General features: G+C 38.7%; 1 protein-coding gene across 11 annotated transcripts in view; it reads left to right on the forward strand.

The window, feature by feature from the left end:
- Window positions 1-27,402, forward strand: part of PTPRM (protein tyrosine phosphatase receptor type M) — a 713,165-nt gene that overhangs the window by 314,295 nt on the left and 371,468 nt on the right. The window lies entirely within an intron of this gene.

Here is a 27,402-nt window from a genome sequence, read left to right on the forward strand (position 1 = left end):
AACAGTAAGTAACCCATAATGAGATGTTTGACACCACTGCAAACATATTAAACAGATTTTCTTTTTTTTAAATGACTTTGACGTAAGTAGTCACACCTTTTACTCCATTAACTCAGTAATTAGTTGAAGCAGCGATTACAGCCTAAAGTCATTTTGGGTGTAATGCGACAACATTTGCACATCTAGTCTTCGGTAGTTTCTGACATTTTTCTTTGCAAATCCTCTTAGGCCCTGTCAGGTTTTATGGGGATAATAAGTGGACAACCATTTTTCAGGTCTCACCAGACATTTTTGGGTTCAAGTCCAGACTTTGGCTCTTCTCATGGTGAAGAATGGAGTACAAATCTCCATTCCAAAGCTTCTCTTAAAAAAATGTTGGTTTTATTAAGGTGCACAAAAAAATAATCATACTTTATGACTGTATTGGTGTAGCCAAGTTTACGTGTTATGTGTACATTTTTATGTGAGCATTAAAATAGTGATTTGCTATATAAAGTTGTTGTGGACCAAAGTTCTTATGAGGCATTGTCAACTTGATGATGACTTTGACTGGAGTTATATTCTGCATGTGATTGCATCACCATCCAATTATATCAGGTGTATATTTTAACTCCCACCAGCCTCAATCTTATTGAGCATGATATAAGTTTTAGTCCACCAAAGGCTGGTTATTTCTTGCAATCAAATTAATTGGTGATTAGTGATGTCCCAAACGGTTCGCTGGCGAATAGTTCCTGGCGAACATAGCTTGTTTGCGTTCGCCACGGATGGCGAACATATGCGATGTTCGGTCCGCCCACTATTCGTCATCATTGAGTAAACTTTGACCCTGTACCTCACAGTCAACAGACACATTCCAGCCAATCAGCAGCAGACCCTCCCTCCCAGACCCTCCCAGCTCCTAGACAGCATACAATTTAGGTTAATTCTGAAGCTGCATTCTTTTATTTTTTTGTATTCTTTTTTTTTGTGTGTTTGTGTTTATTCTACATTATCCTCCATAGCCAGTAACTTGTGTTTATTATACATTATCCCCCATAGCCAGTAACTTGTGTTTATTATACATTATCCCCCATAGCCAGTAACTTGTGTTTATTATACATTATCCCCCCATAGCCAGTAACCTGTGTTTATTATACATTATCCCCCATAGCCAGAAACCTGTGTTTATTATACATTACCCCCATAGCCAGTAACCTGTGTTTATTATACATTATCATCCCATAGCCAGTAACCTGTGTTTATTATACATTATCCTCCCCATAGCCAGTAACCTGTGTTTATTATACATTATCCTCCCATAGCCTGTAACCTGTGTTTATTATACATTATCCCCCCATAGCCAGTAACCTGTGCTTATTATACATTATCTCCCCACAACCAGTAACCTGTGTTTATTATACATTATCCCCCCATAGCCAGTAACCTGTGTTTATTATACATTATCCTCCCCATAGCCAGTAACCTGTGTTTATTATACATTATCCCCCATAGCCAGTAACCTGTGTTTATTATACATTATCCTCCCATAGCCAGTAACCTGTGTTTATTATACATTATCCCTCCATAGCCAGTAACCTGTGTTTATTATACATTACCCCCCCTAGCCTGTAACCTGTGTTTATTATACATTATCCCCCCATAGCCAGTAACCTGTGCTTATTATTCATTATCTCCCCCATAGCCAGTAACCTGTGTTTATTATACATTATCCCCCACAACCAGTAACCTGTGTTTATTATACATTATCCCCCCATAGCCAGTAACCTGTGTTTATTATACATTATCCTCCCCATAGCCAGTAACCTGTGTTTATTATACATTATCCCCCCCCCCATAGCCAGTAACCTGTGCTTATTATACATTATCTCCCCCATAGCCAGTAACCTGAGTTCATTATACATTATCCCCCCACAACCAGTAACCTGTGTTTATTATACATTATCCCCCACAACCAGTAACCTGTGTTTATTATACATTATCCCCCATAGCCAGTAACCTGTGTTTATTATACATTATCCTCCCCATAGTCAGTAACCTGTGTTTATTAAACATTATCCCCCCATAGCCAGTAACCTGTGCTTATTATACATTATCCCCCATAGTAATTTATTGTTGGACCTAGGCAGCATGATGTCTTAGGCCGGCCCAGAGAGTGAGTGAATAATATAATATATATGTTCAGAAACATATTAGTAATATGCGTAAATCGGGTTCATGCAAAGAGGGTGAAAAGGTATTAAAGAAAAACACACTTATTGCATCAAATTTACAAAGCCAAACTTTTAAAACCTTTCCTCATTTCTTTCTCGGGATGAGGAATATATCGGTTGTAGACTGAGGATTTCCATCTGCCCAATCTTTTAATAATATGCACTGGAGAGTCAGTGTTAAAGGAGACCGAAGCTGCCCCTATTCTAAATGAAAGACCCGAGACATGGATACAACCCAATCTTAGGAGTAGTGTTCTGATGTAGAAGATGAATTTAGCCGTAGTCAGAGGGATTCAGTGAGAGTAGTGGTGAAATGTGTGTGGCATGACTGAGTGTGGGTAAGTAAGAGTCAAGTTTTTTAACTGGGCACTAGTCCTAGGTGGGATAAAGTGGTATAGCGGATGGATGAGTAGTTTGGTTCGTTTTAGAGGTTTGTAGAGAAAGTATATAGTGATCATGATTTTTAGCAATATCCAATATTTTTAAGGTGGTCTCAAACAAACATAAAATGCTATATAAAATTTGTGGGAATATCGAATAGTCGTGTACAGTAAATCAGAGAGGGCTCAGAATATCGAACCATCGATCGGTAACCTGGATGAAGTAGGGTGTCTATCTGTTTTATTAAATACGCGGTAATATGCTTTTAATGGGATAGGACGTTAGGAAAGGTGTGTGATTGGGATAAGTGGTTGTGGCTGTATTTACCTTATCCTGGGACCTACCTGGCTCCTAAGCTTGAGCCGCACGTGGCTGGATCACTCCTGCCTCCACACAAGCCGCATGCAGCTTGATCTCCTCTTCTGACTTAGCACTGACCACAGTGATCGGTCACGTGGCCCGCCTGGCACTAGGAGCACGGCTCGAGTCATGAGCTCGCTCTTAAAGGGGCAGTGGGAGCCAAAAGTTGATTCAGGCTCCCATTGTCCCACGTCATTCCAGCACCCCCACACACGAACGTTTTGGGGGCGTAGGCATGACGTGGGCCAATCAAATGTTAAAGGATATTTAAACTTCCCTAGCCCTATCCACTTTGTCCTATCGTGGTTTCTGTGTCAGTACCCTTTAGTGCGTTCCTTGATCTATTTTGTTTATTTTGGTATTGACCATGGCTTTGTTCTTGACTCTGAATTTATCTTTAACCCTTTCCTGTCTTGTTTGCCCATGTGACTGATTACCATCTACCTGACTCTGGCTTGTTCTCGTTTTCGTAGTCTCTCTGTTACCATGACCTCGTCTCGTTTCTGATTACGCTTTATTTCTGTCTGACGTTTAGTCTGGCCATTCTAAGTCCAGGTAATAAGTTATATCCTAGTCTTGTCCCTTGCTATCCTAAACTCTGCGTGTTGGGGTATTACATCATGACATTATGATAGGACCATGGGCCCTGCAGGTTTAGGACAGCAAATGGCCTCCTATGAGGCAAGATTTTAAGAACAGGATCACCGTATGGACCAGATTGTCCAGGCCCATCAGACACTTTTGTCCAGAAATGCTTATTTGGCCCCTGAGACACTGGTATGCGTACCATCTCAACCCGTACCTCCCATTCCAGAGGCATCTATCCTGACTAGAGATGTCGCGAATAGTTCGCTGGCGAATAGTTCCTTGCGAACATAGCTTGTTCGCGTTCACCATGGATGGCGAACATATGCAATGTTCGGTCCGCCCCTATTCGTCATCATTGAGTAAACTTTGACCCTATACCTCACAGTCAGCAGACACATTCCAGCCAATCAGCAGCAGACCCTCCCTCCCAGACCTTCCCACCTCCTGGACAGCATCCATTTTATTCCATTTTCATTCGGAAGCTGCATTCTTTCTTTTTTTTTTTCTTTTTTTTTTAGACAGAAGTGTGTTATATTTGAGCATGCTAGGCTGAACGTGCGTATATCATGGCTAGTTGCACTGAGGGTATGAGTATATTGCAGTACATTGTTGTGAAAGATGGCTGTCATGTTTAGGGTGTAGCTTGCACGTTATCAAGGAGGTGAAATAATGACATGTTTAAACGCTTGCTACTTTACGATTGTGCAGAGAGCAGTTCATGTGATCAAAGGCATGGTGTGGAGGATCGGCTATAGTGGGACATGCTTGGCAGGCTGCTGTTTACTGCTTGTGCTCATTTGATCCCTTCTGGGCACCAGGTGCAGACCCTGGGAGTCTCTGATACCTGGAACAACAAAGGCAAGTCTCTGGCTGAGTGCCGGGTTTGCTGCTTGAGGTTGTGGAAGCTTGTTTTGTCGGGTAGTCGGATCTGTCCCGGTGGTGCTTCATGTCCGGTGCGGGATTGTGGTGGCTTAAGGTGGAGGCGAGTGCTTGACGTGGGGCAGGCTCTGCATTTCTGTTTGTGCCTCCGGTCCCGTCTTCGATGCCTTTTGCGTTGGTGGATTTTAATGGGGACTGCTTCGCTTAGCTGTGGTGGAGCCTGTTGGGGCTGTGGTGGAGCTTGTTGGGGCTTCCTGCTTGTTATTTGCTTCCAAAATTGATTAAGGAGTCTGTCCAGCTTAGACTCAATATCCTGCCATGCTTTGCGGGTACCAGGAGGACACGCGGCTGCCGCCATATTGGGAGAGTTGCAGATGAGTATGTCAGAACCTGGGCGGCTGTGCTCTGTGCGTCCATTAGCTCCAGACAGCCTCTCAGGGGTGGACTGGGATAACCCTCACCGGTCCGAGGGGAGGGGGGTAACGGAGCTCCTGCCGGGAAGTAGCTGCTCCTGGGCATCCCAGGATCGGCCGCCTCTCCCACCCGGTGAGCACCAGGCCACACTTGCCACGCGGAGGTAAGTAAGACTCTGTCGAGTTGCTGACCACTATTAAGCATGTCGGGTCGGTCAGGTAGGAGCAACATTGCTGGGTCAACCCCTTCTGGGGTGAAATTCGCTTGCTGATAGCTGCTTAAAGTGAGATATTGAGGGAGCTCACACGAAGTGTGTCTTTCCTCCATGACAGCTAGGCCCCGCCCCCCGAAAGCTGCATTATTAGTGAGAGGAGGAACAGTGTAGCTGCTGCTGATTTAATAGGGAAATTGATAGCTAGGCTAGTGTATTCAGTGTCCACTACAGTCCTGAAGGACTCATCTGATCTCTGCTGTAAGGACAGCACCCCAAAAAGCCCTAGAAAATCAGTCTGCTTTTTTTTTTTTTCTGTGTAATCTAATTGCAGTTGCCTGCCTGCCAGCGTGTGTGTCAGGCTCACAGTGTATACTGTGCCCACTTGCCCAGTGCCACCACTCATATCTGGTGTCACAATAGCTTGCATTGAAAAAAACAAAAACTTTTTTGACTGTAATATAATAGCAGTCAGTTTCCTTCACACGTGTGCATTTCAGGGCCTGCCAGGGCACAGTGTCACACCAGTGCAACTCAGATCTGGTGTAGCAGTAGTGTACATTAAAAAAAAAACTAGAAATTTGACTGTGAAATAATAGCAGTCAGTTTCCTTCACACGTGTGCGTTTCAGGGCCTGCCAGGGCACAGTGTCACACCAGTGCAACTCATATCTGGTGTAACAGTAGTGTACATTTAAAAAAAAAAATACAGGGGGCTTGTTGTCACCTTTTGGGGACCCTTTGTGTTGTACGTGGCTGGGTGGAGGAAGAGACCTTCAATGACATCAGTGAGGGCAAGGAACGGGACATGGCTAGCTTGGTATCCAACCTTGTGCAAATGGGGAGTTTGCGGTTGTGCAAATGGACTGTTTGCGGTTGTTTGCGGTGCGTTAAACGGGGATTTTGGTCTGTCATTGTGAAGCGGGCATAACCCTTACACTACCTGATCGATACAACATCATACCTGATGTTTTAAAGCACGTTATTCCAAACAATTTAGGAAAGTTAGGTGATTTATGCCCTTTATGGATTAAAACCAGACTCTGCTTCAACTATGTAATTTGCCATGGGAGTTTTGCCATGGATCCCCCTCCGGCATGCCACAGTCCAGGTGTTAGTCCCCTTGAAACAACTTTTCCATCACTATTGTGGCCAGAAAGAGTCCCTGTGGGTTTTAAAATTCGCCTGCCTATTGAAGTCTATGGCGGTTTGCCCGGTTCGCCCGTTCGCGAACATTTGCAGAAGTTCGCGTTCGCCGTTCGCGAACGGAACATTTTATGTTTGCGACATCACTATTGGTGATACATTCTTAACAGAGAGGCGTGTGTTTTTATTCATCTAACCCCTGCACCTTAGAGGGCAAAGGTCAAAAACAAGAGCTGATTTATGATTTTTTTTTTAAATCAAGCAGTAAACTAGTTTAAATACCTGATTGTCAAGGAGCAAGAGCTTTGAAATTGTACTTGTAAATTTCACAGCCATGGGCCATTTTGGATTACAGGCTTACAAAAAAAAGTTGCACATAACTGTTATTGCCATCCAGGAAGAGAGAATTTAAGCTGGCAGAATGACAGCCCAGGAGATGACCCCATAAAAAGAAAACACGTTATCTCCATTATGGAACATTTTTATAAAGGACTGCGGATATTTGCACTATACCCACTTTGTTCAAGACAATGTGGTTGGTTGCTTACAGTGACCCTTTAAAGGGACTCTCTTTCCACGAAAAAATGTAATCTCTTTTTGATCTGGTGTTAAAGAGCACAGGAGGAATAGAGTTATATTTTGATCTGGTGTTAAAGAGCACAGGAGGAATAGAGTTATATTTTGATCTGGTGTTAAAGAGCACAGGAGGAATAGAGTAATATTTTGATCTGGTGTTAAAGAGCACAAGAGCAATAGAGTAATATTTTGATCTGGCGTTAAAGAGCACAGGAGGAATAGAGTAATATTTTGATCTGGTGTTAAAGAGCACAGGAGGAATAGAGTAATATTTTGATCTGGTGTTAAAGAGCACAGGAGGAATAGAGTAACATTTTGATCTGGTGTTGAAGAGCACAGGAGGAATAGAGTAATATTTTGATCTGGCGTTAAAGAGCACAGGAGGAATAGAGTAATATTTTGATCTGGGGTTAAAGAGCACAGAAGGAATAGAGTAATATTTTGATCTGGCGTTAAAGAGCACAGGAGGAATAGAGTAATATTTTGATCTGGTGTTAAAGAGCACAGGAGGAATAGAGTAATATTTTGATCTGGCGTTAAAGAGCACAAGAGGAATAGAGTAATATTTTGATCTGGCATTAAAGAGCACAGGAGGAATAGAGTAATATTTTGATTCGGTGTTAAAGAGCACAGGAGGAATAGAGTAATATTTTGATCTGGTGTTGAAGACCACAGGAGGAATAGAGTAATATTTTGATCTGGTGTTGAAGACCACAGGAGGAATAGAGTAATATTTTGATCTGGCGTTAAAGAGCAGTGGAGGGATAGAGTAATATTTTGATCTGGTGTTGAAGAGCTCAGGAGGAATAGGCCAACGTGTTGGAGAGCTCTCTGCGGTGAAGGACAGTCTTGAAAATTTATTTTTTCCTACTGTTCTTGAAACATCATATACTTATCTTTTTCACAACTACTTTCATTATGTCCCTCTTTCTAGTCCTTTCTTTCTTCTAGTTTAATCTAACTCTGTATCGTGACTCTAGAACACTCTCCCCTGCAAATAAATTTAATTATTTTCTGTACATAAAATCTTAGAACTGGACAGTTGTCAGCTATGCATTTTGTTTTAGATATTACGCTATAAGTAATGTTGGCACCCAGAGGCTCAGCTGAGGTCTTACAGTCCCACAAAATAAATTAATATTGAAGGACAGACAGTAAATGTGATGGTCCTAGCTAGGAGCTTTTGACTTTTTTATATTTAGGTTGCCAAAACACAATAGAAACCTTTTTTTTATGATCAAAAGCCAATGCTTGATGAATGTGAAGCTGGCCTATGTCTAAATCAATAGGTGTATAAAAAAACATATTGAACATTAAGATGTATAGGTTTCCTTTGTCAAGTTAATACCTGGTTTGGATTCTAGGTTCCTCTGTGCATTCCATACAGAGGTGAACAATTCAAGCTATGAGTGAAGCATGAGAAATCATTTGCAGGTTATCGAAAAATCTAGCTTTATTTTATTTTCCTCTATTTGTTCCAGTACATTAAGCTTTTTTCTCCTCGAGGCAATAGCTGGCATCTGCTTCTTTATGCCACTTGTAGGGATAGGAAAGTCCTGAAAACTGCACAATTGTAGATCTATATTTACATTTCCATAAAAAACTATTGGTGTTCTAAAAGAACAATCACATTATGTTTTTGATTATTGAAATATAATATCACATATTTAGATTAGATTACATAGCCAAAAATGACTTAATATAAAGCAAACAAATAAAAAAATAAAAATAAAACAAATCCACAAAACTCAAACTGTGCGCATATAATAGTATAACATTATTTTATTCAAGACAATCATATTTCAATTACCACGAAGGATTAGGTGAATTTCAGTATTTGGAATTATATTGCCTTGCTGTGATTATTCCATAAGATCAATTTAATGATATAGTGTTCTTATTTTTTCTGGAAAAAAAAATCCCCCCCCCCCCAAAAAAATGAATCCATATAAACTGGCATTATACTATATATCAGGTATAATACAGGTAGGAGGTTCAAAGTACTGCCAGCTGCCTGAAAAATCAGGAAAGGGTATGCACAGGATAGAGCTCTAAAACACTTGTAGCTGGAATAGCCAACAGAGGGGGTTTTCCAGGAAAAATGCTGTACATTGCTTTAAAGGGTTAATTCTGTAGAACCTGCGGAACTAAAGTTTAAACTACCAGGATAAAGCTTCTTTTGATTGGAAAACCAACTAATTTGGGATTTCCTGTAGAAGAAGTAGGAAGAAGGAGGTGTCTCTAGGCTTTCTGGACTTGGTTCTATCTTACCAGTTAGGGAAAAAGATATCCCTTATATAACTGATTTACATGAAATGTGCCCACACAGATGGAAAATGATTTATCAGTAAGCATATACTTTGCTTTTGGTAAAATAGATACAGTTTCAGACACTTTTATCATAGTTGAGTATATATCATCAGCCTTACTAATGAGGTGATAATGGCTCATGGAAATTGAATTTATAGTAATGACCTATATGAAAAGAAATAGTACAGTAATACCACAAAATTTGCGTTATGTTCCTAGAACCCCCGCAAATTTTGAAAATGCGTGAATTTTGGATGGACAACTAAACCTATCTTCATGTGTTAAACACGAAATATGTCCTCAACACACTTCATACTGTATTTACATGTACGTCTACTGTCCGCCACCTTGTGCCCGCCCGCGTTTTCTCTGAGACACTGAACTCTCGTGAGCGCATTTTCTGATTAGCATACGGTAGCGTCAGCGGTAGTCCCTATAAACGTAAATACTAATACAAATGGTCGCTATGTTTGTGTTTTATAGAATTAGAAATATGGTAATAGTAAAGGCAGTATAAGGGACACTGTAAGTAAAACATGATTTTTATGAAATCATCTCTATTTATTATTAATCTCAACAAATTAATGTTAAAAATGATATATATATAACTTACCGGTCACTAAAAAATCTACACATTACACCTGCTGGACCCAAGGGGAAAAAAAGCTAAAGTTTCCGAAGCTCACATTTTCAGGGTATTACTGTATTATCCTGTGTTCACTATTAGTAATAACACATGTTTTATCAGGTGAGATAAAGCTGTTGTTTTCACATATGTTCAGTTGTATAGATATCAATTTATCAATATCAGAAGGATGAAAGGCTGACTTGACCCTGCTGGGACTTTTACCAAGGGACATGATTTTTCAGTGTGTTTTATATCCCTGTACAATATAATTTATAGAATATATAAAAGGTTAATTATGCTCAAATGTATGTTGAACAAAATATTGGGTAATGTGCGTCCAAAACATTTATTCCATTTCATTTTGGAATGGGTTTCAATAATGTTTGAAAATGCAGCCAGGTTATCTATAATTCATTTCAGTTTACGGTATCTCGTTCACAGTCAAGGACGTTTTATTTGAGAATTGACTGGTTTTATTTCTCAGACTTTGAATGGAATTGTGAGAAGGGACAAAGCAAGAATGGAATTGTGAGAAGGGACAAAGCAAACTATTAAAGCAATGTAGCAGTGGTACATTTATAACTCAGTTTAGACATATTCTTTGCATTTATCACATATAATTTTAAATATAGCCAATTCTTTTCTTTCTCTTTTTTATGTATTCATACGACCAACTGCAATATTTTAATTACTTGAGCAGAGACTGAATGTTATACTGTAAATTTGCTAAACAAATATCTATTCAACATATTTTATTTTAGCTATTATTCTTTTACTGCTATGCTTTTTCTTTCATTGTATATATTTTAATGATTTTCAACAAAGAGAATTATGACACTAGAGCTAAATTAAAACAAGCCAGAGTAGAGCGTTGTTAATTAACAACATAACAGGATACCAATGAACTATGATATGGATTGCTGGTATATACAGTACATGTAAAAAAAAAAGAATGTGAGAGGGGACACCTATTTTCAGTCCTTATGCAAAAATGCAGAGGGACAGAAGATGGACCAGCAGTGAAATGTGTGTCTCCACTGGATGAAAAAGAATAGTGGAACAAAAGCAAAGGGAAGACTGAGCCAAATGTACACATTGTGATCAAAACAAAACGTAAACAAAACCTGGCATTTGTGCTATATGTCTGTCCAACCGTAATTCACCTCTTTCATATTCAATGCACCCCCCTTATTATATATCATTTTATTCAGGGAAACAGGGCTTTCATTTGACTTCAAATATTTAGCTATAAAACATAATTTAATATGAATAAAATATAAAAAAAATGGGAGAAATAATATTTTTTTTTATTTTTTTTGTTTCACTGTGAATGTCATAATACTGTTTGCTTTTACTGCAATAAAATACATATATTTGTATTCAGCGATGTCTCATGTGTAAAACAGTACCCCCTATGTACAGGTTTTATGTTGTTTTGGGAAGTTACAGGATCAAATATAGCATATTACATTTTTCCGTTTTCCACATTGTAATTTACCAGATTGGTTACGTTGCCTTTGAGACCGTATGGTAGCCCAGGAATGAGAATTACACCCATGATGGCATACAATTTTCAATAGTAGACAACCCAGGGTGTTGCCAAAGGGGTATGCCCAGTCTTTTGTAGTAGCCACTTGGTCACAAACACTAACCAAGGTTAGCATTAATATTTTTTTGTGTGTGAAAAATGCAAAAAACTAATTTGAACGCCATTTTTTGCCAGTGTTTGTGACTAAGTGTCTACTAAAAAAGACTGGACATACCCCATTTGCAATACCTTGGGTTGTCTACTATTGCAAATGGTATGCCATCATGGGGGTAATTTTCATTCCTGGGCTACCATATGATCTCCAAGGCAACATAACCAATCTGGTGAATTTCAATGTGAAAAAACTGAAACGCAAGCCTTATATTTCACTCTGTAACTTTTGAAGACACCTTAAAACCTGTACATAAGGGGTACTGTTATACTCGGGAGACTTTTTTTTAATTATTATTTATTATTAATATTATTTTTATGTTTTATATTCTATTTTTTATTTATTTATTTTATTTACTTTTTTCTTTTATTTTTTTCTTTTATTATTTTTTCTTGTATTATTTTTTATCTCTTACTCTATTATTTTATTTTTAGTATATTGTTCATTAGTCTTATTTTTTGTACATTATTCATTAGTTCTATTTATTTTATATCTTAGTATTCTTTATTATTTCTTATTTATGTTTTATTTATTTATTTTTCTATATATTCTTTATATTTTGTGACTTATTTGCTCTCATTTGGTACAATGATTACTTTAAGTGTCCATTTCTGGTATTTCTATATGAATAACTATTACCCTTGTTTATTTCACATTGATTTATACTGTATACTATACTTAATAGATTTGAACTTCCTGATCTGTGCCTTATAGTATGCCTAATGACAATGATGTTTTGTGAAGATACATTTTATAATAGTTATGTGGTATAGTGTGCACACTCCACTATGTGGGTTGTGCAATTGAGTATAGACTTGAGTATAGAACGATGTTATTTTTGGTCCTCCTGCCAATCCGTTCGGAGGAGGATATCGCACGTGCGTTCCAATGACGTCACGTGCGGTTCACGTACCCGGAAGTGAGTCGCGTCTGGAAACCATGGAGGATACGTCGCATGTATTTATTTTATTTACTTGTTTTCTTTTATCTATCTCTCTTCTCTCATCTATGGGCTCATATTTGTAACCATTGAAACTCATGGTACAACAGGTTGTCTTAAGTATATACACCCTAAACTCCTAGCAATAATATAATTGCAGCGTGATTCATGTCTTATTTATATGAAGTTATTGATATAGTGTACATTATTGATTTGACTTATGTATATATGGTAACACTATTGGTATTGATATGTGTTTCTTTTATAATAATGCTTTTTTACATTATTTTTTCATCAATTAGTAATTCCTACTAATTAGTAGTAATTGGTTGATTGAACTATTGATTGATTTCCTATTTGTCAGTGTTTGTTATATAAGCACACTTTGCACCATGTGGTGTCAGCTTGAAAAAGACCTTTCCGGTCGAAACGTTGCGTTGCATTCTGTCACAATAAATCTGCCTTCGGCTTGAAAATTGGAGTGCCTGTGAGTTTTTTTCTTCTTGGATTATTGTACTGGGATTGCTGGTCCTGCTCTGGAGCACCCTTGGCCGTTGGGATTGAGTGCGGTTCTCATCACTTACTCTGCTTAATAATTCATAATAGACAAAAAATGTAATAAAACCCCAAGTGAAAAAATTCACTATACTTTGCACCTTAAAGGTAGATTGCACTCTATATGATTGCTTTATATGTACTTACAAGAGTGGGGCAACGTATGAATGGTATTTAAAGTAACAGCACACCTTATTTTTGGTTTATATTGTAATAGACACAAAGCCTCAGTTGTCAGACATGCAATAGATACACAAAGTAGCTTTAGACAGCTTTTAACCTGAAATCCTGTCTATGGAACTTACCATTATTCACCCTGTCTTTTTAATTTGCCATTATTGTGCACAGAATAACTTGTGTCACAGCTGACATTTTGGACTAGATAATGATTCCCTTACATCTCCAGCTGGATGGAGATAACCAGTGTAACCTGCTGGAAATTAAGGTTATATATTCTCAGGTGGGGACCTCAGGGTTACAGTGATCAATACTTGCTGCTGATAGTGCTAACAGTTTATTCCAATGAAATATGTTGACTGGACTGAGAAAAATCAATGTCTGGAAATGAAAAACAAGTGTTAAGCTCAACAGGGGCTTCATGTGTGTGTGAAGCTTTGAGCCACAGCGCTCTTGCAGCAAACAGATGAGATACTGTGTCAGGTACAATATGTGTTGAAATAAATAGAAAATAAGTAAAATGAGCGTCATATGCAGTGAACTCACCGTTTTAAGTAATATCCTAATGATTGTTGCTCGTTCGGTGGTGAACTCAGCCACCATAAGGACTGCATTAGAAAGTGCTGTAAGACGTTCATTCGTAAGTGCCCTGTGGATTGCATATTACATCTTAAAATGTGTGAATGTGCACTACTGGTACATGCACAAGCACAGCTACCTGATCTCTTGTCTGCTGTGGCTGGATTATTCACTCTAAATAGCACTCGGAATTTAGACTTTGTGTATGATTCCCTGATTAGTTTTAACAAATCATTTATTTTCTATTTAATTTTGCTTCCATCTATAGGTGACTAAAACAGGACACTATATGGGCATAATCATGATATCATAATGTCCTGCTATCCTAATTTTTCCTTTTCTCGCATGTGCCAGATGAGATCCTTGCTAGGTATTGTTAGGCATGGCTAGCCTGACCCTCCTGTAGATACAGACCAAGTTCTCTGCTCCTACTACTGTATCACAGTGTTGCCGTGGGTTACCATGCCAATACTCTGATTCTGAAAGGAGCGCCCTGCATCTCCCACCAGAGATCAGGATTCCACCCTCACCAGCCTAAGGTAAGACTCAGCGAGGGAGGAATAAACTATAGTTTATACAGATGATTTTTTAACTGGAAATGGTTTAATACAGGCCTTAACCCTTCAATGCCACATCTAATCCTCCTTGAGCAGTCCCCAAGCCCCCGCTGTGGTGCCTATCACCCCCTGCAGCCTGTCAAGCCCCCATATAGCTCCTGCCTCCACCAGCATCTAATTGGGGGTCGTGGATATAGTGTTGGTTTATTGGCTGTAGTGGGGAAATAGATATGGGGGCTCCTGGCATCGTAACCACTAAAGAGGGCTGATGTGGTTATTGAGCCTGGAGGGTTCCTTTAAATAATCTACCCGTGCCCCTCCTGGGATTAGGTTCTGTCCCTCTGCATCTCTGAACATCTACTTTATTTCATTTCATTTCGTTTGTAGGTAGCCATATAATTATGTCTGTATATTCTATGTTTATTTCTGTTACCAAGCAATCATTTAAACATTGTCCAGATGTAAAGATTTTTTTTTTCTTTTAGGATATAGACTACCACTTGAAATCATTACTAACACTGAACGTTTCCAAAAAAATGCTTTTACTCCCCATGCTAAACTTTCCTTTCCTATAATCCAGCAAGCTGTGAATATGTATTACTTTGCTCCAAGCAGCCCAGTTAATGGAGTATGCAGACTGAACAAACATTACAGCTGTAACCTCATTTCATGCAACCGGATACAGTCTGTAATCATGCTGAGTACATGCGACTATTTTAACTTTTTTTTTTCTGTTCTTTTATTTACTTTAAAACCGTTTTTTTGAGGAGGATACACAGACTGCGTACATGTTGCTTTGTAAATTATAAAGATACAAAGTGGGGAAAAAAGTTTTTGAACACACAGTGATACTCTAAGAGTTTATTCACTGTTGAGATTAAAATGTAGAAGTTACATGCGGTGGAGGCAGGAGAACGGATCTCAACATTCTATGCTCTGACTACCGATTTGATTCTTATAAAAGTACCACTATAGGCACCCAGCTCAATGAAGTGGTCTGGGTGCCAGGTCCATCTAGGATTAACCCTGCCTGCTTTAAACATAGCAGTTTCAGAGAAACTGCTATGTTTTCATATGGGCTAATCCAGCCTCTAGTGGCTGTCTCATTGACAGCCGCTAGAGGCGCTTCCACGCTTCTCACTGTGATTTTCAGAATGCTTTTGAGAATGCTTTCCTATGGACTGGCTGAATGCGCGTGCGGCTCTTGCCGCGCATGCGCATTCAGCCGATGACGACCGAAGAAGGAGGAGAGTCCCCAGCGCCGAGGGAGCCCGGCGCTGGAGAAAGGTGAGTGTTTAACCCCCTTCCTCCCCCTTCAGCCCGGCGGGAGTGGGACCCTGAGGTTGGGGGCACCCTCGGGGCACTATAGTGCCAGGAAAATAAGTTTGTTTTCCTGGCACTATAGTGGTCCTTTAAGACTCAAGCTCACGTTGACCGCAAAATGCGACACCTACTATATCTTACATAATTCATGGATATCGGGTAGGCTTGTATTGTTTATGAATTTTATTTTGCACATACTGTCTGACTCTGCATGCTATTTTTTTGTTAATGTATGCTGATTCCAATAAAGACATATTTAACACAAAATGTCAAAGTTTGAACAACTGGAAAGGTTTTCTCACTAAGCAGTGAATTATGGGTTGAAAACTGAATTTGCAAACTTTAGGCTCAAAGTATCTGAGTTTAAAAAAGTGCCCAACATCCCTATTTGCTACAGTTCCCAATATGTAAAGAAAGGGGAAGGACTGCACCACAGGTAAACACTAATAGTACAACTTATTTGGCACAAAAGCAGAAATAGGTCTGGTGCAAAAGTAATGTAGGTGGATTGTGCCATTATTGTGAATGGCTAAAAGGTAGGAATGTCAGTCTGGAATGTATACACTCCAGTTTAGAAGGTAGTCCAGCAAGTCAGCCAATCTGAGCTGCACTTCCATAGAGTTCTGTGGAGGTGCTCTTGCACTGGCCATATTCAACAATCTGCTTGTTCCTCAATTTTGGGAACACGTTTTCCAGTGTCCCTAGAATCCGGGCACCAGAGAAAAAATCTGGAACTTCAGGTCCAGAGAGATGCCTCACCAGATACAGGGCCAAAGTAAATTGTGGATATTCACAGCAAACCAATTGAAATTAATTGTTTGAAAACGGTCACAGATGTGCAGCAAATACAGGATTTATATGTATTTATTTATTTGCATTATCTATTTATTGCACTAAATAGGGAGGTTAAAACGAGCCTGGAAAGCCTCTATATAATGGCTATGATAACCTCTATCCTTTGATTGTTGTGAAATCACTCCATATTAAATGCTAAAGAAAATGGTTTGTTTTGTTTTGTTTTTGCTATTCGTCTGTGTCATTTCTCCTTATCTGCAATCTGTTCTGAGCATTCAGCCACCGAAGAAATCACCTCTCTCTATATAAGTAATTTTTTTTACTATAAAAGAAAGTCAGAATCTGTTCTGCTGGCTGACATGGTACCATCCCGTTAGTGTTTTGTAACTGACATTGCTCTATACAGTAATTAAACCGGAGATTGTCTCCAAGCTGTGTGAGAAACTCTTACAAGTAAACATAAAAGGCTAGACTTGTTGATTGCAAGAAGAAACCTTCACGTTGGATCAATGTATAAAAGCAGAGGTAGCTGGGCTTTGAGGGGAAAAAATAGCATTTAGTTCGTTTTTAGAAAGAAATCACTTTAATGTTTCCAACTTTTTAATCAGAGCGACACTGCAGGGCGAATTTAACACACATTTTCTGTTTGGCTTTTTAGAGTTAATACGTTGAAAATAAATGCATTTAGAAATGTTTAAATTAATGGCTATTTTTGGTGGAGAATTTTTCTAGGAATCCAACCATCTCAACTGATTGTCAGTTATGTCAGAATCTGATATATCCACCAGCAATTCACCGTCCACATCTTTGTATGGCATAATTAGCGAACATATGTACCACATCACACTTGTGTATGCTACTAATTAAGGAATTAATATTGCACCCGATGTATGTATGCAATTAAGCCAAGAGTAGCATCACATTCTATGAGGACAATTAAAGGAAACTCCAAGCTTCAGAACTGCTAAAGTCGACTGTAGTGATTATTACTATGAGTGACATTTGTGAACTGTTTAACAGCTTACCTGGTGTCTGCCGAGCGCTGGTCACCTGTCCTTTGCTGCCCTGAAGCTGAACTGTTGAGCTAAGCCTGGCTGTGCAGGAAATAACTCGGTGACTGAGAGTACGCTTATACATATTTAATAACTATAGGAGAAAATATAATATTATTGTATTATGTCCTATAATAATTTACAATATAATATTAAAATACTGGGAAGTGTCCCCTTTAAAAGGCACAGATCTTTCAGCATCAACAGACAGCATGATGATGGCAAAAGTACATTGAGAAGTATTGGATTCAATGAGAAGCATTGGATTGGCAGAGAGTGTTGAACGCTTTGCACATGCCTTATGTCTCCAATGCCTCTGTATGAGAGCCAGTGGTTTGGACAAAGGTTTTCATTACTTCACTGGATGAGAATTGTCTGGAGAACGGAGAATGCTGGAATAAAAATATGTTCCATAGGAGCTATACTGAGTGGGGACAGTAATCTGAACACACTTTTAATGTTAAAAATGAATCTATCTTGTGCCTGTAGTCTTTTCAAGTTTAATTTGGCATACAAGTAATGTCTTCAGATCAGTCTCAGTGGATACTATTTCATATAAGCGTCAACTACGCTACTTGTTTCACTCTATATTCTGGTCAATTAAATCTATTTGCAGTGCTTAAGCTTTACCCAGCATTATCTATCCTGTCTATACGGCCTTGCAATGCAATTGGTTACAATATGTACACGTTTGCTTATGACATGCTTATCACTCCTGACAACACGTACATGTCTGTATTAGACATTAGACTGACACAAAAATAATGCCATGTATTTCTAGTGACAACAAGCATTGCATATACATTTTTTGGAATTATTTAGGATTAAGATATCAATATTGTCATCCTAGCATAAACTCACACATAGATATTTGGGTTGTTCATTCTTATTTACTGACTTGCTTGCTTTCTATCTCTGATTCAATAAGGGTGCAAATAAGCAGTGGAGACACAAACTTTAGATATCCAATACTTGGTGAAAAAAAAAAAAATTGGTGAAAAAAAATCATAGAATTTATAAAAAAAAAAAAATTATTTAAAAAAAAATGTATATAAACTGTACAAATGTTCTATTTAATATCTTCTTCCTTGTCAATTCTGTAAATCCAGCTTGTCCCTACTTTATCCACATTTACCATCGGTCATTTAGGGCACACGGTGGAAAACTTTGTTTTGGCAGAATCATTTTTGCAGAAAATAAACAATTCTTCGGGATGGACGAATTTCGATCATACGGTGGTTCGGCTCAGCTGAATTTTGTTAACAAAAAAGTTTCTGGAAAAGTAGGCAAAAAAAAAAAGGTTATATAAATGAGCCAGTCAGTATACTGCTCTCCATCCAATGGTAGGAAAAAGAAGTAGAGAAGTAAGAATAATATATTTATATACTCACTTGGTCTGTGAATAAAATCATCATTTAGTAACTGTCTCCTAGCCTTCAAATATCTTTATGCCATCAATCATCATTTATTTGGTGCCATGGGCAGAATTCAGAGCCACAAATCAAAATGATCGTGGCCATTGTTGTTGTTGTTATTATTATGATTATTATTATTACCATTTATATAGCACCAACAGATTCAGTAGCGCTTTACAATATTATGAGAGGTGTGGATGTAACTATAAATAGGACAATTACAAGAAAACTTACAGGAACAATAGGTTGAAGAGGATCCTGCTCAAACGATCTTACAGTTTATAGGAGGTGGGGTAAAAAACACTTTAGGACAGGAAATAGCAATCAAATAATGTTTGAGATAAGCAAAGCTGGAGGAGAGAGTAGAGTGCTGCCCTTTAGGAGAGAGCAAGAGACAGGTATGTAAGGTAGAGGTTACTCTGGGAGGCCATAAGCTTTCCTAAAGAGATGGATTTTAAGGCACCTTTTAAACGATTGAAGACCAGGGGAGAGTCTGGCGGTGGTAGGCAGGCTATTGTTCTTTTTATTTGGTTCCTGATTCGACTACATTTCGATTAGGAATAGAGGAATTTGAATGATGGTCTGATTGGCCCAAAATAGGATAAATTGCAGTTACAAATCTCCAAATATAATTAATATGGATTTTAGATTACCAACTATATAGTGGACAGTAAGGTTAGATGATGGCTAGTGAGCTGTTCCTTTACTTTTTAAAACATTCTTGCTGACCAATTCATCCTCTTGCAATAATTTAATAATGCAAACTACAACGTGACAAATGCAGCAATTAACGGGTCGCAAGAGCATTCTGAGAACGGACAGCAGCTGAAATAGCCTGCCCTTAAGGTGAGTCCCCGCTCAGAACTCAAGCTGGTTTTAGCTCATCTTGTGCCATTACAGAGAGAACATATCTGATGCATATCAGACTGGTCCCACCCATACGGGCAGTCCACATCCGAAATGCCAGCAAGTTCTCTCTGCACGAGAGATCCAGCAACCCCAGATGATTGTTTCGGCCTTGTTAGGCATCATCAGTGAGGCATAGCTGATATCTCTATAGGCACCGTGAGCAAGGGGTCCACGTCTGGATTACCCTTTAAACTTATGGAGAGCAAAAAACGGGTCGCAAGAGCATTCTGAGAACGGACAGCAGCTGAAATAGCCTGCCCTTCGGTGGGTCCCCGCTCAGAACTCAAGCTGGTTTTAGCTCATCTTGTGCCATTACAGAGAGATGAACGATGGACAAATTTTAAAGGGTAATCCAGACGTGGACCCCTTGCTCACAGTGCCTAGAGAGATATCAGCTATGCCTCACTGATGATGCCTAACAAGGCCGAAATGATCGTCTGGGGTTGCTGTATCTCTCGTGCAGAGAGAACTTGCTGGAATTTCGGATCTGGACTGCCCGTATGGGTGGGACCAGTCTGATATGCTTCAGATATGTTCTCTCTGTCATGGCACAAGATGAGCTAAAACCAGCTTGAGTTCTGAGCGGGAACCCACCGAAGTGCAGGCTATTTCAGCTGCTGTCCGTTCTCAGAATACTCTTGCGATCCGTTTTTTGCTCTCCAAATGCAGCAATTAGAAGAGAAAATATTGGAGAGGAAGGAATACATCTAGTCTAGCCAGATTCCTAAACTGAACAACATATCTTGCTGCCCTTTTAACATGTAACTTAATGTCTCCCACCAACACATTTAACTCTGTAACAAATTCCCTTTTATGCTTCTTTGGGCATACCTCTCAACGTGATCCAGATGGTGAAAAATGTAGACATCCATCTATATATTACAAAATACAACCCAGAATAATGTATCTTTTAAAAACCATGGGCCAGTTGCTTTCTCGCTAATTTTGGTGTCAAAGTGCTTGCTTTGATAACGTTTCCACAACAGAGATAGAGAAAAGTTGACTATGACAATAACTAACTTTGTTCTGTCACTTATTATACAGATTTAGAAACATTCCGAAGCATTATTTTTATGTTATCTGTTTTACTGGAGACCAATTCACTCTTTTCATATAGTTACTTATTCCAATAAATAATACACACAGAATGCCCTCTTTATCACAATTGGGAAATAGAGGCATCATACCCTGTAACCTTCAATATTTACTTATCGACATTTCTAAACCTATTGTATCGGTGTCCCAAAACCCCTTAACAGGAGGCCTTTCAATATGTTATGTGTAACGCTAGCTGTGCTATAATGCATCTAGTGGTAAAATAGAAGTTTGTTTAGTTATAAATATACTTTGTGAGTTTCAGAGCAATTATTTCCAATAGTTTGTGAAAGAAACGCAGAACTACAGATTTTCTTCGTATTGATTTGCATATCTTCCGATGGCACCTGGAGTGTGGTTTAAGGATACAGTTGCTAGCAGATGGATAGAATTAAAATGTATCTCTGTACTCCTCCACTTCTCATTTATCAGTGAGAAACATGCTTGCTCCATGCAAAATGAAGGAAATTACTTGCACACATGACTGTCTGTCTCCAGCCTTCTCTAGAATTAGCTTGTCAACGAATTCAAAACTAATATGCACTTGCTGGAAGTACTGCCAGCATTTTCTCTATTGCAAGCTGATGGCTAAGTAGATTTGAAAATGAAAAGGGGTTATTATAAAGTGATTACAGTGCGCCAAGGTATGTCATTTTACCGCGAATCACATTTTTCTTTACGTTGAGGAAGTTGTTTTGTTTTCTATCATTTTGCATTTGCTGCATGCTTTGATTGTGGAAAAGCAAACAAGCTCTAATGTAATTGCTGAAAACTTGGAGCATAATTTCATGGACTGCCTCATTTATAGAAAGTTGAAACTGTAAGGTTAATAGCAAGTAAATACAATTAGTGTTATTTGCTGCTTACTTAAAAAATGTTTTGTTATATAATTCACTAAATTTAGTTTTCGTGTGGTTCAAAAATAATGGAAATATTGTATTATCTTTTTGAAAAAATTCCTGTCAGAAACTGTTAATCACAGATCGTGCAGTGAGTTATACTTCTGATAAAAGGCATCTCTCACTGTGTCAGTGGAAGATAATCACCCACTGAGAGACCTCACTCCAACAGCCTCTACTGATTGGTTAAAGGGAAACTCCAGTGCCAGGAAAACAATCAATTTTCCTGGCACTGCAGGTCCCCTCTCCCTCCCACCTCCCATCCCAGGTAGCTGAAGGGGTAAAAACCCCTTCAGGTCACTTACCTGAGACCCCGCCGATGTCCCTCGGTGGTGGTTTCGGGTCGGCAGCGCTCCTCCCAATAATTACATCAGCCAGTGGGCGAGACTGATCCCCCCGCCGGCTGAGGAAACCTAATGCGCATGCGCGGCAATGCTGCACACGCGCATTAGGTCTCCCCATAGGAAGCATTAAAAATGCTTTTTAATGCTTTCCTATGGGGAATTGAGCGACGCTGGAGGTCCTTACACAGCGTGAGGATGTCCAGCGACGCTCTAGCAAAGAAAATCTTTGCTATGAAGCAGGAAGTGCCCTCTAGTGGCTGTCTAGCAGACAGCCACTAGAGGTGGAGTTAACCCTGCAAGGTAATTATTGCAGTTTATAAAAACACTGCAATAATTACAGTTGCAGGGTTAAGGGTAGTGGGAGTTGGCACCCAGACCACTCCAATGGACAGAAGTGGTCTGGGTGCCTGGAGTGTCCCTTTAAAGGCTTAGAGCTCCTCAGCTGCTTAATTAAGTGAAAAATGACATAATTTCTCAGTCTCTTTGAACCTGGATATCTCAAAAGGTTTTATTAATCAAACAATGAATTATAGTAAATTGATTGAAATTCAGAAATTTAGGCTAAAAAGCCAAACTGTTACTATAGCTCATATGGATAATTTTACAAAACAAAATATTTCACAACATTTTCCAATTCGGTTTTCGATTCACTACAACCCAGTGTTTGGTAAGTAAACCCCACAGTAACATAGGGTATATTTAATGTCTTCTTTATAATGCAGTTTAGTTGTAAACTATGTTTATCGAGGTTTTTAACAGTATGGGAAACTTTCATATTGCATCATATTGCAGTGTTAAGTTTTATCGAATGCTGTGGAGATAACATTCAAACTACCCCAAAATTGCCAAACCATCGGCAGTGTGTAAAGAAACCTTTCTTATGGATATCTATGATATCTATGATTTAGTTAACCACTTCACTATTATTTGGGAAACTTGAAGTCTGATGAACCAAACACTTTGGCTGCAGATAAACTCCATTTTTTAAAATGTATCATCAACCCCTATCTCTGCTCAGTAATGGTTTATTGAATATGCATCTCAGCACTTACAAGTAATTTCATTCATGAATAAACATGCACAAAACTACTTGGTTAGATAAAAGAAAGCTATTTGCATCTGTGCAAGTGTCTGGCTGAAGTACAGAGCCTCTCTAAAAGAGTTATAAGATATAATATGAGGTTTCATTTATAAGTTAATAAGCACTTATAACGCCACAGGAAGCATATCTTCATCCTATGGCACTGCACGGTTGGGGTGGGCTTTTAATTGCAATGATTTTTGCAACCAATTACAGCTTTACAGGAGCATGGGATTTCCATAGACCATAAACTCTGCAAGTAGAGTATCCATTTAGCAAGACAAATATCTTAATTTCTTTCATGTGGCCACCTGTGGTTTGTCTCTACTATTTGTAAATAGAATAAACAGTTAGAAGAGCTGTGTCTCTGTACCATCTGATTTGGACTATCTCCAGTCCCTAGCCCATGCAATACGAGCTGCATTTTATCAATAGCTTAACAGGAAAAATTATCCATTTTAAAATAATGAAAGGCGTAAGTTGTTATCACATTGTAAAAACAGCATATTGCACATCATTACGTATTAAATTCTTTTTAGGGGCTGTTTTAATGATACGTTTTGGTATATATTTACAGTTTGCTTAATATTTAAGCAGCTAAGTCATTAATTTGTTTTAAGCACTATGCAGTTGGGAAAATGTAGAGGATGGCTTGCAATTATGATACGTATCTATTTCTGTGTGCAATTTCAAAATACTGTGCCCCTTGTTGTGTAGTATAACTGGTGTTTGAGATATACAACAGAGTCACATGTAACAAGTCATGAAATTATTAAGAGGGTTTAAAGGGACATGCGAGGCATCATACCTGCTAGAGGGCCCGATCACCTGGATTTTAGAATGGTTTTATATAAACCAGGATTCTTTCTGGTGCCAACCTTGTGGCCCCTCTGAGACCTGGTGCCCCCGCTGGGCAGAATTGCTTATGTGAAATTAACATGTCTGGTTTAAATGTTGTCCCTCTTGGATAGTAGGGATTGGCTGGGGGATAGTTAAACAAGTGCTTTAAACCAATCAGGGCAATTCAGATTAAACACAAATCCCACTCAAAATGCATGTGTCAATTATGCATCATCAATATGCATGGGTAGAACATATATAGAATTTATATGAGCCCATTGCTAAATAAATTGTATAAAACCCAGGGTGACAGTGCCAAGGGAACTCTAGATAATGCAACTACAACAGTTCGCTATAGTGTTATTGTTTTTTTGTGTTATTTTTTATTATATATTTTGCTTAGAATGTTTGTTTAAGCAAAGGAAACAAATGAACACATTTAATGAACCTTAAAGTTCTGACACTCATTCAATGAATAATGTACAAAGTCGCTCAAGACTGAAAGTATGAACGTCTGCTTTAACATATCAGTGCAGACCAGTAGCTGACAATGATGGGTAAGTGTCAAACCATTTGAAAACCGTTTGACAGCTTACCATGGATCAGCGCCAGGAGACTCCTGGCACCATAACCATACGGTTTGCTGAAGTGATTATGGTGCTTATAGTTCCACAATGCAGGATCAATTAACACACTCTGCATATAACGTTCTCTTTTGTGATCTTGAGACTAGTGTACTGCAGTTTAATGGAAATGCAAAGATTTTCAAATTCCTGCAAAAAAAAAGCTATATTTATAACAACAGAAATGACAAAAGGAAAATATTCCTAGTTCCTGTATCCATGCAGCAGCCGCACATTCTGCAAAGGAAGACCACGAAGACAGTTCTTTTATTAGTCCTAACCTGGATTTTGATTAAAGGTGTAATATCAGGATCCCGCCAATGACAGTGTATCAAGACGGGGAAACTCCGATTTCATTAAAAAAAAATCTTGGATGTAATAGAAGCTAAAAGTGTAGAAAAGTGTAGAAAAATTCAAAAGAAATGAACTCTGGATTGAACCAGAAATGGAAATTGATTCTATCAGTCATTTCATTGCTGTGTACTGAGGTAGGGAAGCAGAGGCAGAAGATGCTAGGATCGCTGATTAAATAGAAAATCTAAAGAGCCAGAGGCTAGATATGGGCTTGCTGCTCCCTTAGGTCAGAACTGCATCTGTCAGGCTTCACTGCTTGATACCCGGCTTAAGCTTGCAGTAAGAAAGCGCTGGTGTATGTTGACTGCTACAGGCACAGTCAGGAGAATTGATAGGTATTACTAGACTGAACTTCAGGCATGACAAACACTGCACTTTGCAGAGAAGCAATCCCACTCTCTGATCATGAATCAGTGGACCCAGAGCATTTCGACTGACCTCATGAGTCATGCCAACGGGGCCTATCATAAATGGTGATAATTCTGATGCAGACACAGCTAGTTTGTCATGTGAACTGGTGTACAATAAAAATGCTCTGAAATCTCCAACTTTAAAAATAGGAGAGAAGGCAAAGAAACTCTACAGGGTATATTGCGATGTGTCAGAAAAAAACGTTCACATTTTTCAGATTGAATTGTTGGCACAGAAGGCACTGTACTAATGTATACGATGCCACCGATGTACGTCAAATTGGAGCAGAATCATATGTTGAGCGTTCATTAAATGTTAATTCAGCGATGGTTTGCAGAGCTTTTCAAATTGTGTCGGTGGAATAACAGTTTTATATTTAAAATCATTAAGTCCGAGTAGAGTCTTATCAAGTTATAACACTTTTTTTGGTCTAGAAATAATTCTGGTTACAATTTTAATTTGGAGTCTTTTTAGGGAAGCAATTGGATCTCTTTTGAAAAGTATCTCAACCTGCAATTCCAGAAAATGATCCAGGCAGGTGGGCAAGTGCCTAAACATAGATTAATATGAACATAGATTTATTTTAAACTAGAGCCTTAAAGGGACTCCCATGCAACACAAGCCATGACAAGATCAGTTTCATGTAGATGTTAGTATTTAATGCAGGGGTGCCAAAGGTAGATCCTCAGATGTTGTAAAACTACAACTCCCATGAGGCTTTGCATGCCTTTAGAAATCTTTAGTATGAAAGGGGGGAAGGGTTTTCAATCACAATTTTTCCTCACTATGCTTGCTTCACAAGCACTATCAAGCCTCACTAGCCACCCAGTAACCAACCTCATGCTGATTATTTGCAATACAATAAGACAACTGTCCGTGATTGGCCACTGGCTTTGCATCTTTTCCCAAGTTGTGTTTCAAAGCTGCTGTACATAGCAAACACAGACTCAAAGAAATCCATGTTTAAAATGGAATGAGGGAACAATGTGATTCTTTGTTAAACTAATTTGCATATGCCCACCCAGAACCCTTTGTGGTAGTAACATTACTGCAAATTTGTGATTCCTGTTAGAAATAAATGTATTTAGGTCTAATGTTGGACTGTTCCTGATTTCCTCATTTTTTTATCAAACTGATTGCTAAGTGTTTGATATAATACAAGTAATAATAGTAGTTTAGAAAACAAGAGTAGAATTAAAAGGTAATACCAGAATTATTACACAAATAGTGCATTAAAATATGTCAAAAACAAGGAAAACAAATCATAAAAAATACAAAAAAAAGTAAATGTGTTTGCTGTAATTGGCTTTTCCAACTTAAACAGTGAGCCTGACCTGACCAGGAAGTGACCAAGCCAGATATGGTTTATATATCGATGGTTTCCAAACCAGTCCTCATGGCCCATCAACAGTCCAGGTTTTGTCAGTATCTCCATTGGAATAAAAAAAAGGAAATACATAAATCCTGGATTGTTGGTGGTTTAGGAACCACTGGTGTATATAATGGGCATGGCAAGGTATTTAGAGAGTTCAGCTGTTAGATTTCTATACTAGAAATTTAGATGAGGACATAACAGACATCAGTAAGTTTTAAACAAAATCTGAAACATCGCCTTTTAGGTAAGAGAAGCAGGAAGGGTGCGCATATGGATAAAAAGCATTAATTATAAAAAAAGAAAAAAAAACAACCAAACAAACAAAAAAAATATATAGTAACAAAAACCCACCTAGTGTAACCAAGTGTAACACAACCTACACTTTGCTCCTAACATGTGGGATTGCTTGTTGTAAACACTTTAATACTGTACTCATAGCCAGTACAGCCCACTGTAGTGGTTCTGATGCCAGGTGACCCTGGCCCCATTTCCCAGTACTGGTGCAAGCCATTTTGCTAAAGTTTGCCCTCTTACCTGGGTACATGCTGGGTATCGACTGTCTTCCAGTGATGATATCTGGATTCTGTAGAGCTGCAGATGCAGGACGTTGATTTTGCCGGCCATTCATTAGCGGAGAATCTCAGCTAACTGCTCTCTGACAATGAATGCAATT

This window comes from Pelobates fuscus, chromosome 4, assembly GCF_036172605.1.
Source record: "Pelobates fuscus isolate aPelFus1 chromosome 4, aPelFus1.pri, whole genome shotgun sequence".
Taxonomy (NCBI): domain Eukaryota; kingdom Metazoa; phylum Chordata; class Amphibia; order Anura; family Pelobatidae; genus Pelobates; species Pelobates fuscus.